At 36.8% G+C, this 14,597-nt stretch overlaps 1 long non-coding RNA gene across 1 annotated transcript in view; it reads left to right on the top strand.

The window, feature by feature from the left end:
• Positions 1-14,051, top strand: part of LOC141495019 (uncharacterized) — a 112,727-nt gene extending 98,676 nt beyond the window's left edge. The window contains exon 3 of the long non-coding RNA XR_012470632.1: positions 13,864-14,051. This is a non-coding gene — a long non-coding RNA (uncharacterized LOC141495019). The remainder of the gene's footprint in view (positions 1-13,863) is intronic.
• Positions 14,052-14,597: the final 546 nt, after the last annotated feature.

Raw genomic sequence — 14,597 nt, 5'->3', positions numbered from 1 at the left:
TAAATATAATAGATCACTTTCAGCAATATCTGGAATCCATTAAGAAGTTTCTTGAACCTTGCCACTTTTTATACGTTTAAGAGGATTATAATTTTTTTTAAAAAGATGACTCCAGTGAAAGCTCGGGTTTAATATATAATCAACTAAGGGAAATGGACAATCACTTTCCTTAGAGGTTATAATGCTAGAATCTGGAAATTATAAAATAACTGGTAAATAACAAAGAAAGAAGAGAAAAAGGATGAATTCTGTTAAAATGTCCTAATATTTTGTGTTTCTTTTTATCAATATTATAAAAGTCTTTATTTAATCAATGTGTATATTCCATTTACCAATACAAAATCCAACCTTCCACATCAGTCATCATGTGTGACTATGGTCCAAAATGTCCATCTCTTGGTGATTTGCATCTTGAATTAAACCTTTCTTCAGGTCCTTGGAGGATGGACAGACAAGCTGTTGTGTGAACCTTGTTTGAATCTCTTACAGCTAATTATGACCTCCTTGAGCTAATTACCACAAATTTCCACCACCCAGGATTACCTGCATGCCATGACAAAGATTCAAAGTATGACTACCTAGGAGGAAGACAAACAATAGCTTACATTTATATGAGAAATGATGGTTCCAAAGCACTGGTATATGCATTATTTTGTTTATTTCCTTATAACAACTCCGTAAGGTAGCGAAGATGATGATGATATCAATATAAATAAGCAGAATTTATAGAGCACTTTAAGGTTTGTGAAACTTTAAATAAATAATATCTCATTTGATCCTACCAACAACCTTAAATAGTGGGTGCTACTATTATTGACATTTTACAAATGAGAAAACCAAACATTCAAAGGTTAAGTGACTTGCCTAAGCTCATATAGCTAATAAATGTCTGAGGTTGGATTGGAACTCGTGTCTTTTTTTTTCAATTTAAATATTTTTATTTGCTTTTCCATGCAACGGTAGTTTTCATCATTCACTTTTTAAAAATTTTATTTATTTTGAGTTTTATAATTTTTCCCCTAATCTTACTTCCCTCATTTCCCCCCACACACAGAAGGCAGTTTGCCAATCTTTACATTGTTTCCACGGTATACGTTGATCCAAACTGAATGTGATGAGAAAGAAATAATATCCCTAAAGAAGAAACATAAAGTATAAGCGATAGCAAGATCAGACAATAAGATATCAGGTTTTTTTTTTAAATTAGAGGGAATAGTCCTTGGTCTTTGTTCAAACTCCACAGTTCTTGCTCTGGATACAGATGGCATTCTCCATGGCAGACAACCCCAAATTGTCCCTGGTTGTTGCACAGATGGAATGAGCAAGTCCATCAAGGTTGATCATCACTCCCATGTTGCTGTTAGGGCATCCAGTGCTTTTCTGGTTCTGCTCATCTCACTCAGCATCAGCTTATGCAAATCTCCCCAGGCTTCCCTGAATTCCCATCCCTCCTGGTTTCTAATAGAACAATAGTGTTCCATGACATACATTATACCACAGTTTGCTAAGCCATTCCTCAATTGAAGGACATTTACTTGATTTCCAATTTTTTTGCCACCACAAACAGGGCTGCTATGAATATTTTTCTATAAGCATCCATCATTTTTTGCAAGGTTTTGAGTTTTATAATTTCCTCCTTCTCTCCCTTTCTTCTCTTCCCTTTACAAAAAGCAATCTAATATGGGCTCTGTATGTGCAACTATGCTAAACATAGATCCATATTAAGCATGTTGTGAAAGAAGAGTCTAATTAAAATGGAAAAAAATTAGAGAGAAAATATGACAAAATACAATAAGGCAACTTTTAAAAATTGAAAATAGTAAGCTTTAGCCTGCACCAAAGAAGATCCATGGTTCCTGCTCAGGATATGGATGGCATTTTCTATCACAAGTCTTTTAAAATTGTCCTTGATGTCTGTGCTGAAATGAACAAGTCCATCATAGTTGATCATCACCCCATGTTGCTCTTCTGGTTCTGCTCATTTCACTTTCCATCAGTTCATACAAATCTTCTCAGGCCTTTTTGAAGTCCCATTCCTCATGCTTCTTATAGAACAATAGTATTCAATCACATTCATATATTACAATTTCTTCAGTCATTACCCAAATAATTAGCATTCTCTCAATGTCCAGTTCTTTGATAACACAAAAAGAGCTGCTATGGATATTTTTGTGTATGTGGGTTTTTTAGCCTTTTGCAAGATATCTTTGGGATGTAGATCTATTGGTGTATTGTTGGAGCAAACAGTATGTACTATCTTATTGCCCTTTGGACATAATTCCAAATTGCTGGATCAGTTCTCAATTCCACCAACAATGCATTAGTGTCACAGTTTTCTCACAATCTCTCTAACATTGATCATTTTCCTTTTTAGTCATTGGCCAGTCTGGTACCTCAGGACTGTTTTAATTTGCATTTCCCTAATCAATGATTTGTGACAATTTTTCTTATGTCTATAGATAACTTTAATTTCTTTATTTAAGAATTGTCTTTCCATATGTTTTGATCATTTATCAATTGGGGAATGGCTTGTTTTCTTACAAATTTGACCCAGGAATTTCTTTATCTTCTTTATTCCAGAGCCAGGATTCTGTTTGCTTCCATCAACTGCCTCTGTCCCCAGAGAGCAGAAATAGAAGCAATGGGTGAAAGGGGAAAAGAAACTTATTTCTCACTTTGACATTGGGAAGGGGATTCCTGAAAATTTAATGTTGTTCAAAAGTAGCAACCAAAACTGAAAGAAATTTTAAAGGTCATCTAGTTCAACATTTTCACTTTATAGATGAAGGAAACAGGACCAGAGAGAAGTGAGTTGAACATGTAAGTCTAGCTGAACAAGTAGTCTAACTGAATATTGAACTCATATTCCCTGATTCTTTTCCCACATTATTTTTGGTGCACAGTAAAGCCTGAGATATCTTTAAAAAATAAAAGAGACTATTTTTGGCAAATGAAAAATGACTGAACTAGAGACGAGGCCCCATCCAACTAAGATTCAACATACTTCTCATCAAAAATTCATGCTTAGCTTGCTTTCTCATCTGTTGCTGTGAATGTTTACTTAGACATGGAGACACCTGTGGCATGGTAAATGCTTTCAAATATCAAAAATAAAAGATAATAAAATTCAAGGAGGTCAAAAGTAAAGTCTTACAATTAGGTGAAAAATCAACTTTACAGGAAAGTGATGAAGGAATACGTGACTGGAGAGCAGTCAAGAGGAAAAAATCAACCAGAGAGCGTTTTGTAAATAGCAAACTAAATGTGAATTGCTAGAAAAATTCAAGTAATTTTTGGACTTCATCAAATGAGTCATAATATCAGGAAAAAAGAAATGATGAGTCTTCAGATCCTCTTCCCTGGGCTGACAATATCCAGAGAATTGTTTTCAGTTCTGTACATCACAATTTAGGAAGGACATAAATTCAGAGAATGTCTAGAGGAAGGAAATCAGAATGGTAAAGGTCTATGTTGGAACTAACTTAGGCTTGAGGTCAGGAAATACTTTCAATATTTCCCAAACCAAAGATGGATGGGTTTTCTTTTTCTTTTTGGATTTTTGCAAGGCAGTGGGGTTAGGTGACTTGCCCAAAGTCACATGCTAGGTAATTATTAAGTGTCTGAGATCAAATTTGAACTCAGGTCCTCCTGACTCCAGGGCTGGGGCTCTATCCACTGCATCACTTAATTGCCTCTGAATGGTTTTTGTATGAGATTGTGGGCTGACTTTACTGAAGGACTTCAAGCAAGTAAAGGTTGGACAACTGCTTTTTCCATAGGTTAAAGTGTGGATTTTTAGGTGGGTTAGACTAAGTGGCTACTGTAATCATATCCACATCTTAAAGTCTCCAATTCTTTAAATTAATGTTATTTGAACACAGACAACTAGAATTACCTTTACATGCTATACTTCTTCCTTTATAAAAACAGATATAAACATGGCATCTACTTCACAACAAGGCTACTATGAGGATCAAATGACATAACATATGGAAAAGATTTTGCAAACTCTCAAACAATATATAAATAGGAGTTATCATAAATCCTAAATAGAAATAACTTAGATGGTTAATTTTGACATCAGGGTTTACAGCAAAAACTAAGTTGCTATTGTCTGTATTAAAAAATGTGTTTCTTTTATATTTCTATAAATGTAACAGGTAATAAAACATTTCTATCAATTGCAGAAAATTTAGTTCATCATCTATGCCCAGAAATTTTTTCAAAATTTATGATTGAGGAACCAAGATAGCAGAGTAAAGGTAGGGACTTGCCAGAGCTCTTCCCCAATGCACTCCAAATAGCTTTAAATAATGTTTCTGACTAAATTCTAGAGTGATAGAATCTACGGAAAATTTGAGTGAAAAAACTTTCTAGTCCAAGAGAACTTGAAAGATCCAAAGGAAAGGCCTGTTGCAACAGGATTAGAAAGGGTCCCAGTGCAGGACAGGTCATATCATAACAAACCAGATCCAGCCATCCAGATACAGACCAAGGAGCACTTGAGTCCAACTGTCCTAGTCCAGGGATTTCCAAGGACAATTGGGAAGGTCAGCATGAAAACTGCCACATCAGAGTGAGAGCAGAGCCCAGACCAGCACAGGCCTCAGTGTAGACCCAGCCCCCAGGGACCAGGAACAGGTCTGTGAAGCCACCAGACAACTGCTTCCAGAGTGTTCAGCCCAAGGACAGCAAGGGGATCAAGGGAGATTACAGACCTCTCTTTGCTATCCTTGAAGCAGGACTCTGTTGCTTCACACAGGTCCAGGTCCCAGTCCAGGCCCCAGCCTCAGAAAAAAGGAGCTTACTGCCTGCATTGGAGCAGGGCTCCTCCTCATGGGTCCAGGGCAGAGGGAAGTGCTTATGGTCATCCATAGACCAGCGCACAGACCAGAAGATCAGTTGTAGCCACTCCTAAGAACTTGGAGAAATTGAGAACTTGCAGGTCCCTGGAGGATATCTTGAAAACAACTTCAAAAGCTCTCAGAATCTTGGGACAATATCTCCTCCACCCTAGAAGCAGATCCACACCAGAACAAAGTGTGAAAATCAAGTCATAAACTGGAGAAATGAGCAAAGAATAGAAGAAAATAAATCAGACCATGGACAATTACTTTGGTCCCACAGAGAATAAAAACACACACTCAGAAAATGATAAACTCAAAATGTCTGTATCCAAAGCCTCCCAATAAAATAGTAATTGGTTTCAGGCTATAGACAAACTCAAAAGAAGATTTTGAAAATCAAGTAAGAGGGGGAAGCTAGGTGACCTGAGTAGATATAGTACTGACCCTGGAGTCAGGAGAATCTGAGTTCAAATCTGGCCTAGACACTTAATAATTACCTGTGTGACCTTGGGAAAGTCAATTAACTCCATTGCCTTGCAAAAGCTAAAAAAATCAAGTAAGGGAGGTAGAGGAAAAATTGGAAAGAAATGAGAGCGATGAGGGGAAATCATGAAAACTAAATCATCAGCTTGATGAAGGAATTACCAAAAAAACCTGAATAAAGCAACATGTTAAAAACCAGTTTAGGTCAAATGGAAAAAACAGTCCAAAAGGCCAATGAGAAGAATACCTTAAAAAGCAGAATTGGCCAAATGGAAAAGGAGATAAGAAAGTTTTCTGAAGAAAATAACTCCTTCGAATGTAGAATGGAGTTAAGGGAAGATGATGACTTTATGAGAAATAAAGAAATAATAAAACAAAATCAAAAGAAAGAGAAACTAGAAGAAAATGTGAAACATCTCATTGGAAAAACAACTGACCTGGAAAACAGATCCAGGAGATTATTGGACTACCTGAAAATCATGACCAAAAAAAAAAGACCCTAAACTTCATTTTTCAAGAAATTCTCCAGGAAAACTGCCCCGATATCCTAAAAGCAGAAGGTAAAATAGTAATTGAAAGAATCTACCAATCCTGTCCTGAAAGAGATCCCAAAATGAAAACTACCAGGAAGTTATAACCCAATTCCAGAACTCTCAAGTCCAGGAGAAAATACTACAAGCAACCAGAAAGAACCAATTCAAATATCATGGCATTGCAGTCAGGATTACACAGGATCTGGCAGCATCTACATTAAGGGCTCATAGGACTTGGAATGTGAAATTCCAGAAGACAAATGAGTTGGGATTACAACTGAGAATCAATCCCCAGCAAAGCTGAATATCCTTTTTCAGGGGAAAAGATAGATTTTCAATGAAATAGGGGACTGTCATACTTTCCTGTTGAAGTGACCAGAGCTGAACAGAAAATTTGATCTTCAAGTACAGGACTTGATGAAGCCTAGAGAGGTGGACAGGAAGGATAAATGATACTGAACTGCATGTATTCCTATATGCAAAGATGATACAATAGCTCATATGAATCTTCTCATTTATTAGGACAGTTAGAAGGAGCATCTCTAGACAAGGCACAAAAAGGAACTGAATATGAAGGTATAAGATATTAAAGAGATGGAGTTAATGGGGAAGAAAGGAATGTATTGGGAGAAAAAGATTGGAGAGATAGAATGAGGTAAATTAGATCACATAAAAGTGGCAAGAAAAAGCTTTCGCAGTTGAATAAAAGAAGGGGAAGGGAAGTGAATGAGCCTTACTCTCATCAGAAGTGTCTCATAAAGGGCATAACATATACTCTCAATAGAGTATGGAAATCTATCTTACCCCAGAGGAAAATAGGAGATGAAAGGAATGGGAGAAAGAGGATGGGGGGAGAGGAGTGTAGATGATAGAAGAGAGGAAAAATTTTGGGAGAAGGTAGCCAGATACAATGAACTTTTTTTTTAAGGTTTTTTGCAGGACAAATGGGGTTAAAGTGGCTTGTCCAAGGCCACACAGCCAGGTAACTATTAAGTGTCTGAGATTGCATTTGAACCCAGGTACTCCTGACTCCAAGGCCAGTGCTTTATCCACTATGCCACCTAGCTGCCCCCTACAATGAACTTTTGAGGAAGGACAGAGTGAAAGAGAGAGAATAGAATAAATGGTGGTGGTGGGGAATAAGATTGAAGGAAATATAGCTAGTAATAGCAACTGTGGAGAAAAAAATGTTGAAGTGATTTCTATAAATAAATAATGCTAAAATGAAGAATGCTATCCAATCCCAAAGACAGAGCTGATGGTGTCTGAATACAGACTGAAGCATACTTTTTTTCCTCTTATTTTTCTTGAGATTCTCTTTCTTTGTAAGGGGAAGGATTATGTTTACTTTTCCAACATGACTATTGTTATAATGTTATTCATGGCTATACTTTTTTTATTATTAAAGAATGATTTTATTCATTTTGAGTTTTACAAATTTACTCCTATTCTTGCTTCCCTTCCCCCATCATTGTTTCCATGGTATGCATTGATTTTTAAGTTGAATGTGCTGAGAGAAAAATCATATCCTTAAGGAAGAAAAATAAAGTATAAGAGATAGCAAAATTACACAATAAGATAATGGGGTTTTCCTAAATTGAAGGTAATAGTCTGGTCTTTGTTCAAACTCCACAATTCTTTCTCTGGATACAGATGGTAATTTCCATTGTAGATAGCCCAAAATTGTCCCTGATTGTTGCAGTGATGGAATGAGAAAATCTATCAAGGATGATGATCACCCCCCAGCTGCTGTTAGGGTATACAATGTTTTACTGGTTCTCATCTTGCTCAGCATCAGTTCATGCAAATTTTTCCATCTTCCCTGAATTCCCATCCTTCCTTGTTTCATTTTTTTGGTTAATATGACTTTATTTACACATTACTAAAATATTCTTGTTTAAGAATAAACATAATACCCCCTCCCCCACAAAAATATAGAACCTCATGAGAAATAAAGTAAAAGAAAGAAAAAAATATATTTCAGTCTGTGTTCTGATACCATCAGCTCTGTCTCAGGTGGATCACATTCTTTATCATAAGTCCATCACTGAAGTTACTTCCATATTTTTCCACAGTTGCTGTTGCTGATTGTAATCCCCTCCATCCATTCCTCTTCACTACCATATATTATTATTTTTTCTCTCTCCTTTCACTCTGTCCCTCTTATAAAATGTGCTGTAGGGTAGCTGAGTGGCTCAGTAGACAGAGCACTGGTCCTGGGGTTAAGAGGCCCCAAGCCCACATACCACCCCAGGGACCCAGCAACCACCTTGCCCTGTGGTCCTGGACAGGCCACCCAATCCCAGTAACTTGCAAAAAATAAAAAAAGACAATGTGTTATATCTGACTATTCTCCCCTATAATCTACCCTCTCCTCTATCACCCACATCCCCCCCTTCCCCTATCCCCCCTCTCTCCTTTTTTACTCTAGATGTCTATACCCTATTGAGTGTGTATACTGTTTCCTCTCTGAGTCATTTCTGATAAGAGTGAAGGGTCCCTCATTCCCCCTCTTCTTCTTCCTTCCATATCATTGCAAAAGCTCATTGCAAAAAAAATATCTTTTATATGAAATATCTTAGCCTATTCCTCTCCTTTCTCTTACTCCCAGTACATTTCCCTTTTTACTATTGCCTCCATTTTTACAATATATTATATCTTCAAATTCAGCTCTCTTCTGTGCTTCATCTATAAAAGTTCCTTCTACCTGCTCTATTAAATGAGAAGGTTAATATAAGCATTATCAGCATCATTTTTCTATGCAGGAATACATGAAGTTCATCATCAATTCCCTCATGGGTCATCTCAACAGGAACATTTGAAATTCCTGTTTCATTGAAAGTCCATCTTTTCCCCTGGAACAGGAGGTTCAGTTTTGCTGGGTAGTTGATTCTTGGTTGTATTCCAAGCTCTTTTGCCTTCCTGAATATTATATTCCAATCCTTATGAGCCCTTAATGTAGTTGCTGCTATGTCCTGTGTGATAATGACTACAGCTCCACGATATTTGAATTGCTTCCTTCTGGCTGCTTGTAATATTTTTTCTTTGACTTGGAAGTTCTGGAACTTGACTATAATATTTCTGGGGGTTGTGTCTGTTTTGGGTCTCTTTCTGGGGGAGATTGGTAGATTCTTTCAATTTCTATTTTGCCCTCTGCTTCTAGGATATCAGGGGCAATTTTCCTATAGGAATTCTTTAAAAATGAGGTCAAGGCTCTTTTCTTGATCATGACTTTCAGGTATCCCAATAATTTTAAATTATCTTTTCTGAATCTGTTTTCTAGATCAGTTGTTTTTTTCAGTGAAATGTTTTACATTTTCTTCTAATTTTTCATTCTTTTGGTGATGAAATATTGTGTCTTGATTTCTTGTAAATTCAGCAGCTTCCTTTAGCTCCATTCTATATCTGAAGGATTTGTTTTCCTCAGAGGGCTTTCTTATCTCTTTTTCCATCTGGCCAATTCTTTTTTAAGGCATTCTTCTCTTCAGTAACTTTTTGAACCATTTTATCCATTTGACCTAAGCTGATTTTTAACATGTTATTTTTTTTTTAGGATTTTGCAAGGCAAATGGGGTTAAGTAGCTTGCCTGAGGCCACACAGCTAGGTAATTATTAAATGTCTGAGGCCAGATTTGAACTCAGGTACTCCTGACTCCAGAGCTGGTGCTCTATCCACTATGCCACCCAGCCACCCCTAACATGTTGTTTTCTTCAGCATTTTTTGCATCTCCTTGACTAAGCTGCTGACTTCATTTTCATGTCTTTCCTGCATCTCTCTCATTTCTTTTCCCAATTTTTCTTCTATCTCCCTTACCTGATTTTCAGAATCTTTTTTTGAGCTCTGTCATCGCCTAAGCCCAAATCCCATTTTTTCTTGGAGTCTTTAGATGCAGAATTTTGTACTTCTGCATCTTCAGATTGAGTATTTTGATCCTCCTTGGGATCAAAGACAAAGTATTTGTCAATGATCAGGTTCTTTTGTTTCTGCTTACTCATTTCCCTAGCCTGTATCTGGTTTTGGGGTGCTTTATGAGCTTTTTAATTTTATTGGGACAGCCCCACAAGGACCTCAGTGTGTAGGGCTCTGTCTGCTCTCCTGGTCTGTGAATGACTACAAGTGCACCCCTCTGCCATGGGGCTCATGGGAGGCCTCAACCGCGATCAGGATCTGAATGTGGTTAGAGCCCCAGAGGCCTCTTCCAGGGACACAGGACAAACCTTGGAAGTCTCCCTCCACACCCTTACTTTCAATGGGCTGAGTACTCAGGGCACAGCTGCCTGGAGGCTCCTGCTTGCTGTTCCATGCTTCCTGTGTGCTGGATCTGGGCTGACAGCTGCACTAGGGCTGCACTGAGTACACTGAATGCCACGACCTCACTCAGGGCCTGGGCTTCATGCTCATTCTGGCAGAGGTCTCCCTGATGATCTTGCAAGTTGTGCTTGGTTCTCCCTGGGGTGCAGGTTAGGAAACTGCTTCTGCTGCCCAAAGCCAAGACTCCCAGGCCCCTGGAGCTGTTCCCCAGAGGCTGAAGTTTCTTCACTCTAACAGGGCAGCCCCTCTAACCTCATGGAACAGTTTTTCCATTATTTTTCAGGTTACCTTGGGCTGGAGAATTGACTCACTGGATTTTTCTGTGGGTTCTGTCTCTAGAAAATTTAGTTAGAGTCATAATTTTAAGATTTTTGAAATATTTTGGAGAGAGCACCTAGGAGAGGCTCTTCTCCTGCCACCATCTTGGTTCCACCCCACCCCCATAGCTATACATTTTTGACCCAAACCAAGTAAATTACTTTTCTTAATAAGGAGAGTAGGGTTGGAGGAAAGGAGAGAATTTGGAACTCAAGGTTTTGGAAGTAAATATTGATACTTGTTTTTACATATAACTGGGCAAAAAATTATAAATAAATACATTTTAAAAAATATTGCCTTACAACATTTATTAGATCACCAGCTATAATAAGAATAAAATTTCTACTTTGCAGAATTAAAAAATAGCAAAGTAAACAGTTCTGACTCTGAAAAAGTTATCGTAGTCTTTTAAGAATGATGTCTTAGGGGCGGCTAGGTAGCGTAGTGGATAAAGCACCGGCCTTGGAGTCAGGAGTACCTAGGTTCAAATCCGGTCTCAGACACTTAATAATTACCTAGCTGTGTGGCCTTGGGCAAGCCACTTAACCCCATTTGCCTTACCAAAAAAAAAAAAACCCCCAAAAAAAGAATGATGTCTTTCAGGGGTATCTAGGTGGCAGTGGATAGAGCACCAGCCCTGGAGTCAGGACTACCTGAGTTCAAATACGGCCTCAGACACTTAATAATTATATAGTTGTGTGACCTTGGGCAAGCCACTTAACCCTGTTTGCCTTGCAAAAACATAAAAAAAATAAGAATGATGTCTTTCATTTAACAGCAATAGGATAATGATGATCACCTGTAAGAGACTTAGTTCTGTTGATCAATACAATGATCAAAGATAATTCTGAAGGACTCAATGAAAAATGATGTCTATCTTCATAGAACTGATGAATTCATTACAAATTGAAGTATAATTTTATATAGTTATAAAATTATGTAATAATAAAGTATATAAATGCTTTGCATTGTGTCATAAAAAAGAATGTCTTTAAAATGTGCAAACTAATTAAAAATATTTTATTGTTAAAAATGCTAACCATCCAACATAAAGAAAATTAATAATTAATTTGATAATAAAGTAACACTAGTAAGAAAACTGATATCTTGCTGAGTAATTTGCAGTTTACTAAAGGTATGATAGCTAATTAATCACCCTCATAGCTGTCCAAGGATATGGTCAGGCAAATATATGTGTGACTACCCAGAACCCCAAAATGCAGAGATGGAACAAATGATACATTTCGTACATTGGACATCATGAAATAAGCGAAGTATGAAAGATTCTCCATAGGATGTTACTTTGTTGCTGCACAACTATTTTGGGAAAAATTCCAAGAAAATCAATCAAATTACTTCCTTTAATACTTTGCAGAGTATTATACTGAGTCTTGAGATACAAAGTAAAAGCAGAAACCAAACTAAGAAATCAAACAAACAAACAAAAATGGATCTCAAAGAATTCATAGTCTAATAGGGAAGCAGCTAATTTGTACGACAGGGCCCCCCCTGGTGTTTATAACAGGAAGGACTTTTGATTATTGTATGTGGCAAAATACTGGGAACAAATTCAATGGTTGGTTGATTGATTGGAAAGCAAAAACAATAATGGGAGGGCCATTATACTCCATAATGTAGCTGCTGCTCTTAGCCATTGTCAACAGCTAATAAATTGTTCATCATTGGGAGCTACTCCAAAGACCCTACAGTAGTATATAAAAGCAGTACTGTCACAGAATCAGATGTTGGGGACCTATCTACACCTGTCTTCTTTTTAAAAATTTTAAAAATTACTCTTCTCTGAGACCCAAAGTCATAGACTTAGAGATTCTGAAAGCGTATTAAGGGTTGTCCAATCCAGCCCTTATTTTAGGGATGTAAAAATTGAAATGTCAGACTATGGGTTGTGAGTATCAACAGGGTTAGGATTTGAATTCAAGTTTTATCCAAAGGCACACAAGTCAAAGTTTTATTTGAATGGATGATAATGTAACTCTTCCACTTACTGCCTGCCCATAATGTTCTTCTTTTCAAACTTTTGATTATAACCAAGATGAGGATGCTAATGAGATAGTAATAATTGGTTGTGATTGCATGATGGACATCTGCTCTAGAGTTACTACCGATAGAAGTATATGTACCTGTGATAAGGTTTGTAGTTGTTCAGTTCAAAAGTTGATATGTGTCTTCACATCTTTATATACCAATACTCAAGGCTATCTTTGGTCTTTAAAAACAGTGATAGTCATCTCCATATTTGGTTTTGATTCCATAGACTTTCTAGATTCTACAATATACAAATCAACAAAAACCAAAAAAAAATGCCATTTATAAAGCATTTTAAATCATTTGGTTCACACAGCTCAGAAAATAGGTAACTCAGGTATTATTATCTCCAGTCTATCTCTAATGCTATTGAGATTTAGTTTTTCTCCCATAGATAATTCATGTTAGATTCAGTCTTTCCATTATACTATCCTGCTGAAGCAAGAATATCTTAGACAGAAATATGTTTGGGTTGTTTCCACTAATCAAATTTTACAGAATGATTTTCTGCTCTCTACTTAGTTATGTTTATATGACTAGAATCCCCTCCTCTAAAAACAGCTACAACAACACAAATAACAAAAACCAAAGCAACCTAGCTGAAACAGATTAATTTTAAAATTTGACATGTAAGTGATTTCTGATCACATCCTTCTCCCACTTAAGAGTCGTGAGTGAATTGCTTTTACTTCTAGGATCCTTGCCACTTTGACTCCAGCCTCCTTCTCTGCAATTGTTTTACTCACAGTATATAATTCAGGCAAACTGACTTAGCTACTACACATTGAGTTTGGAGCTCTACCTCCCATATCAGTGGGCTAGCTTTGCACCGGCTCTCTTGTGTGTCTACAGTGGGCTAGCTTCTTAACTCCACTTCTTAGAAACTTTTCACATTTCTGAGACTCAGTGGATTTATTATCTCCTGTAAGATCCATTAATTAGTTCTCAGTTTCCTTCTCAAACCATCTTATAGTTGCTTATATATTCACATTTTATATCTCCCTAATAAAATGTATGTTCCTTAAGATTCTTTTCTTTCATTTTTGTATCTTCTGTCCCTAGCAGCAGTCCTGGAAAACAGTTGGTGTTTAACAAATGTTTCTTGAAGTGTAACAAAAAAAACTTTAAAAAAATAAATACTATATAGATATGATTGCCTATGATGTCAAAGAAAATTGAATAAATTGGTCTCCCTCCATTCATTGTAGAGATGGCCATCTATGAGTGTTCAACAGTACATAGATCATCAGACTACATTATGTATTGGTTAATTTTTCAAATTAAAAAAAATGCTTCTTTCTTTTTTTTTGTCTTTTGTTAAAAGAAATGGTTCCCTGAGGAAAGGAGAAGAGAGGAGAGGAGGAGAGGACAGAATGGGACAAGTGAAGAGAAGAGAAGAAAGGACAGGGCATGAGAGTAAAGAAGAAGAGAGGAAAGGAAAAGAGAAGAGAAAGATATATTTGGAAATGAAGGGATACCAAAAAAAAAAGATAGCAATAAAATATATTTTAAAAGGTCAGTTGAGTTGAATTTCTTTGAGTAGTTGTGTTTGTCTCTTACTGAAAATTAGAAAGGTACAAATTCTCTTTTCAGAATGCTAATGACCAATGTAGGAATTCATTTAAAAAAAAAGATCTTCTTATGAAAAAAATAGCCCAGAAGCCACTTTTACTGTGCTCCTTGACAAGGACTGAACCAGTTTCTACATTGGATTATCATTATCTGTGAACATTTCTCTCCTGGAGCAAATGTTATGCACTGATATCGTAGAAAATATAGATCTCTAACAGAATAATGAGTTGATATCCTTCTAAAAGTTTAGACATGTCCATTACACTAATTAAAATCTAGTGTGCCCACAGCTTTTTAATTACCTTTCATCATTGAAGTAGCCAACTATATTACCCGTTGTAATGCCTTGCTTATAATAAATCATCTTAAGCCTGGAAAGGGTTTTTCATTCTGAAACTCCAATGACAGCTTGCTTCTCCCTAGCTGTAGGAGGAGAAGGGCTTTAATTGAACTTGTTTGCTTATTGCCCATAAATTCAAGGAGAAA

The sequence above is a fragment of the Macrotis lagotis genome, chromosome 8, assembly GCF_037893015.1.
Source record: "Macrotis lagotis isolate mMagLag1 chromosome 8, bilby.v1.9.chrom.fasta, whole genome shotgun sequence".
NCBI classification, from domain to species: domain Eukaryota; kingdom Metazoa; phylum Chordata; class Mammalia; order Peramelemorphia; family Peramelidae; genus Macrotis; species Macrotis lagotis.
The sequence above is the reverse complement of the archived record's forward strand: the minus strand, read 5'-3'. Positions and strand labels throughout refer to the sequence as shown.